Below are 5,833 nucleotides of genomic sequence, written 5' to 3' on the forward strand. Positions count from 1 at the left end.
CCACGGGGCGGAGCCGCCGCCCCTCTCGAGGCGCCGCCGCTTCCCCCCTGCCGCCAGCGGGCGGCCCCAGCGTTCGCCTCCCCGCCCCGCCGCGCCGCGGGGCTGCGGTGGCTCCCGGTGGGTTCGGCGGGATCTCACCGCGCTCGCCCGAGCTCCGAGCTGAGGGGCCGGCGGCGAGGCGGAAACTCCCCGGGGACTCAGGAGCTGAACGAGGGTCTGTGCCGCGTACGATCCATAACGGGCACGGGACAGCGGGAGCTTCGTCCCAAATAATGCGGTTTTTAAACACTTGTCACTCGTCTGTTGGCAAGGAAATGGTCATTCCAGGCTGGGAAGGCGCTCGCTCCCTGTGAACGCGGTACACAGCATACAAGGTATACACAGGTATACAAGCAAGCTGACCCCCAGAATCACAGAACCAGTTAGGTTGGAAAAGACCCCTGGGATCATCGAGTCCAACCTGCGATCGAACACCACCATGCCAAATGGACCGTGTCACCGAGTTTAAGGAAAAACATGCAGTTTTAAATACCTCCGGGGATGGTGACTCCACCAACTTTCTCTGAAGAAAGTCTTTCCAATGTTCAATCCAAATCTACTGTGGTAGATTAAGATGTTAAGACTGTGCCCTCTCATCCTATGGCTATTTACCAAGGAGAAGAGGCCGACCCCCACAGATCTAACTGGATTTGACGGATGCATTAAACGATTGCTGAAATCAAACTTTGCTAAGATTTACAAAAGGGAAATTGTGCTACCTGAGTACAGAAAATGTGGGCTCAGAATCCAGTCCCTCATCGGTGGTGGGGCTGGGAAGCTGCCACCAAACCCAGCAGGCCAGGAGCAGGGCAGGCTGTCATGGAAAAGACACTTCCACAAAATAAAGTAACCACACATAAACAAATTTTAAACTGTTATAAATACATATTATGGTATTGGCTTTTTGCAAATATTGGGGTGGATACTGTGTGTGTGGTGTTGAAATGGTTTTTAAGATATAATTTTCTTTAGGAGTGATATAAGCTGATAAAGTGTCTTTGTAGTAAGTGAACTACCTGCTTGGTTGGATAACACCCAGTGGAGACACCTGCTACTGATATGCCAGTTACCAGCACCAGCCATCTGCAGAAATTGAAGACCACAGCCCAAATTAAAACTGATAAGAAAAAGAAATTAAAACCACAGCCAAGAAACACACATGCTCTAAAAAGGCAGACTCAAAGAGTGGCCATGTAAAATGGTTCTTGGAATATAAAAAATAGTTTGTAGAAAAGTTTGAATATGCATTGCAGGTCTATGAATACGCTGAGGAATTTAAGGGTTGTTTCCAAAGCAGCCAGTGTGCTTTTGGCTGGATGCCAAACACCCAGCTGTTATAACCTTTTGCTTTATTGTTTGTCTCTTATTGTGTTTTATTAAACTTTTTTAATGTTACCAGGAAAGTGAATCTCGTTTTTCACAAAACTTAGCAAATGTGTGCAGTATGTACTCACATAATGTAATGTGAGTACAAAATTTGAGTCCTAAGTATTATTCTGATGTGTGCTGTTACTATATATTAAATGCATATCCCATTTCTATGCAACCAGTGTCTTTACTCTCTGCCAGCATATAGCCTATACTTCATTTCTATTCAAGTCTTTTGATTCATTCAGTTTTTCAGTATTCCTTTTAAATAATAAAAACACTTCACTATTTTAAAGTGCTCAGGTTTATTCTGTCAGGGAAAGAGAGAGAAAAATGGTACCAAGTATACAGATGGGTAGGTACTTAGCTATGTTTTTCCAGGAAAACCCTGACAAAGCCAAACTAAAACAGTGACAACAACACAAATCCAAACAAACCAACCCCCCCAATTCTGGTTGTAGTAGGGATTCTTTTAATCCATAAATGAAAAATTCTCATTGATGCATTATTTTTTTCTCATGCCTCATTCAAAAAGCCAAGAATTTTCAAAGCCTTCTTACTGTGAACAAACCTTATTGTTTGTTAAAATATTAATGCTTCAGTTTCTTTGTCTTCATATGCATTTTGAGCTTTAGGAAGCAACTTAAACACTTTTAACACTTTAGCTAGAATATTTTGTAGCTTTTTGCATTGTTGCTCATTAATATTTCTTTACAGTGTTATGAAATATATCTTTCCTGCAGTCACTGAGGATCACAGATACTCTTTTTCATCTGTTCATATAACATTTGTTTATAAACAAGTGTTTCATGAGATTTTTCATCCAACCAAAACATATTTACTTCAGCCTGTCTCATCCTGCAATGTAATTAAGTTTGAGGGCTACGTGGCAAGTCTGCAAGGTGCATTTATGACCATGATTGCAGCTCCTCAAAACTTACCCAAATTACTGCTGTTACTATAAGCAGTGTAGATGCAGAAAGCATGGGGTTATGCCAGAGCTCCTGTGGTCTTGACTCAGCTTCTCAGTTAGGGTGGTTACAATGCTTAAGTAGGGAAATTTAATTTATTATTTTATTCTCAAAATAAAAAAAAATGAATTCAAGTCTCCATAGCAAGGTTGTTTCTTTGGAGAATTTCAGGGATCTTCAACTATCATCTTCTTTTTCTAAAAGCGCAGCAGGAACTAAAATGCTATCAAAACAACCATACTTCTGTTTATAGATATCTCAGAAAATTACAACCCTTAGAAATAGTAAGTCCTGCAAGTCTGTCCTGCAACCTTTGGAGGGCTCTTTCAGATCTGCTCCCTGCTGCTGGAAGCCCCTGGGCATCCTTCACTTGCCATTAAGACTAACAGTGATCTACAGTAATGCCTGAAAGCTCCATGTGTGGATTTCAACTGTGTTATTTTAGGACATGCTGATGACAACTGTTGCAGGTTGAGTATCTTAATTAAAATAATCCCCCTGTGTATATTAAATATTTATATGGATGTGAGTAAGACATCTGTTTTTGCTTCCTTGCTTCTTTGCAGACATGGCTTAGGTGTTTGATAATTGAGATCCCCTTCATTCAGTAGAAGCTTTTGGCTGAAGTGCTGTGAGTTAGGAAGTGGTTTACATGCATGTGGTCTAGCTTCTAACAGGCTCCTCCTTGTTTTTCACAAGCTAATTGCATTTGGCATCATGACATACACCTAAGTAATTCACACCAAAATCACTATATATAAAAGGCCTGATAGAAAAGGCTAATTAGAGATTGCTAAGTACCCTATAAAACCAACTCCAGACATGAACTATTATTAGCTAGAAGCAGCTTTGTAAATCATGTACCTTCTTTATTTTCCTGTCTGCTGACCAACTTACCGTGCTGGCAGTAAACCAAAGGTCTGCTAGCTCTTCTGATCAGCTTTTGGTTTGCAAATGCTAAGCTTCCTGTTGGCTTTCTGCTTGCTCTGCTGGAAGCATCAAGGGCTGTCAGTGGGAGGGGACACTTAGAGCAGCCACAGAGAGAAGACCCAGAGATTTGAAAAGTGTTTCCTTTGACAGGCAGAGATGTGGCACTGCTGTGCACTTGGGATAATGTCTATGAACATTAAAAGTAAAATGCCTCTGGAAGAATTTCACCTTTTTTTTTTTCTACGGTGTAGCCTTGGGTCAACTGGATTAATTCTTTTCATAAGAGGCTGTGGTTTATATGGTCACTAATGACTGACACTGTCCTTACTGTGGTTTTTGGCTGCTCTATTTCCTCTATGAGTCAATCTAATAACAGTCAGGAATTAAGGAGTTCATGCCATCTAATTCCAGTGTATTTTAAACTAATCACCATCCCTCCATAGAACTGAGAGAGCAAGTGAGGTGGTAATTTACGTGTAAGTTAGAATAAGGTGAATGACTTACCATGAATGGTAAGGTGAATGACTTACCATGAATGGTGACTTTCTGTTCAATTTAGGAAACAAATTTTAATTGGACAGATGTCATTTACACAGGTATAATTTAGGTGAGGTAATTTTTCTTTGAATGCTTCTTGACTTTGCTTGGCAGGCTCAGCATAAGCGGAAGGAGAACTTTGTGCCATGGGTCAATCCATGCACATACAAGTTTGCTGATAAACTGAGTGCAAATAATTTTTCACAAGTATATATAGCAAGGAATATAAGCAAGGAAAAAATTATCACTTACCTCTAATCTTGAAATTTCGTAAGGAAAATGTTCATAAGGAACACACTGTTTTTTATATAATAAGTAGAATATTTCTTATTTTAACTTACAGCTTTGGTGTTGACTAATTAACTAGTAGGATCTGCCATACCCCAAACCATATCACTTCTTAATTTAAATGTTGCAGCACTGCCAGATTGCTCTGGTCAAATTGTAATTCCAGAAATAAAGCTGTATTTCCAATGGATTCCTGGGCGGTGTAGTATTTTCAGTTATACAGCTTTTGCCTGGACAGCTTTTGAGTACTTGCCAAATGATGGCATCAGACATTTTAATTGCTGGGTTTCCAGCCTCATAATGATAATCAATTTCCTCCTAAGGATCAAGTTTTCATGTATGCATGGTAGCCATCTATCACAAATATTTGATTGCATAAATGAAGAGGGAGTACAAAGTATAAGAAGTCTTTTCCTCTGTGGAATTGTTCAATCAAGAAATGTAGCCTGAATACTGAATTTGTAGCCAAATGCTGAAACAAATATAACTTCAAGCCTGTAAGATCCTGGAAATTCTATCAGAAATTACTGCTTTTACAGGTTTCTAATTTTGTAACAATTATAAAAACGGTTTCTTAATAATCTGTACTAAAATCAGACTGATATTAAGTGAAGTAATTACGAAATCACATGTTCAAAGGCCTTATTTAGCTTTATCACTAAGAGATAAATACTTCTTCTGTTCCATGACGTGAGTGGGAACACATAATAGTGCTTTCTTTTGAGACTTCTGTGTGTCTGATACAAAGAGTGATCATATGAAGACAGGGAAGGGAAATGGGCAGATAGCAAATATTTAAGCCATCTGTCATTAAGTCATTTAATTAAGGGCAGTCAAGGGCTGCACGTTCTGCATCATGGGGTGTGACATTGCTGTGCAGCCACACAGTCCTGAGAAAGGGGCTGGGACCTGGCCCAGCTCACTAATACAAATTTTCTTTCAGCTGCTTGTATTTTTATCCTCAAAACTTTGTATCCATCAAAGTAATGGGTTAAGAATGTTTGATTCAGATGAGTTTTTTGGTATGCAGGCTAAGTTTTTTCTATTTTCCCCCTCTCTTTTCTTGACTCCTGGTTGAGGGAAAATGGTGCTCACTGTTAGTAAATTGAGTTATTATTTTTTTCACGAACACATTATTTCATATTGTTCCTTTTTCTGGTTCTCCTTTGTACTCCCAGTTGTGCCTCCTTAAAATTCAGAATTCTTTGTATTTATAGGGCAGCCTTTGGAAGCCTACACAGCCACAGTGCAAGCTTTGCTGTGTTTGTGCAGCATTATAATATTGTGCAGCATACATCCCGTCTGGCTGCCAGCAATGCAGACGCCATGTGAGGACCGTGTTCTCTTTTAGCATCTCTGCACTATATCCCTGCTACTTGAAATCAATGTTTTTGGAAACATAAATTTATTTTGGGTAGGAAAATTATTTTTTCTTGTGAAGATTCCAATGCCAGGGGAGTCTCTGTGGCGCAATCGGTAAGCGCGTTCGGCTGTTAACCGAAAGGTTGGTGGTTCGAGCCCACCCAGGGACGTGTTCCTCCTTTTCCTCTGCCATGGCAGGGGCTTGGAACCAAATGACCTCCCAAACCTAGCCATTCTATGAAATTTTAGAAATTTGGAATTCTTTGTTTAGCCTCAGGTTCACTGAAACCCTGGTTTGCTGAAGTATCAGCAATGGATTAACATATTAAAATATTTCC

The 5,833-nt window shown here is 40.1% G+C and overlaps 1 non-coding gene across 1 annotated transcript; it reads left to right on the forward strand.

Moving 5' to 3' along the window:
• The first annotated feature begins 5,591 nt into the window (after positions 1–5,591).
• Positions 5,592–5,665, forward strand: TRNAN-GUU (transfer RNA asparagine (anticodon GUU)). The gene has a single exon. It is a non-coding gene; the product is annotated as a tRNA-Asn (tRNA).
• Positions 5,666–5,833: the final 168 nt, after the last annotated feature.

This window comes from Oenanthe melanoleuca, chromosome 2, assembly GCF_029582105.1.
Source record: "Oenanthe melanoleuca isolate GR-GAL-2019-014 chromosome 2, OMel1.0, whole genome shotgun sequence".
In the NCBI taxonomy this organism is placed as follows: Eukaryota; Metazoa; Chordata; class Aves; order Passeriformes; family Muscicapidae; genus Oenanthe; species Oenanthe melanoleuca.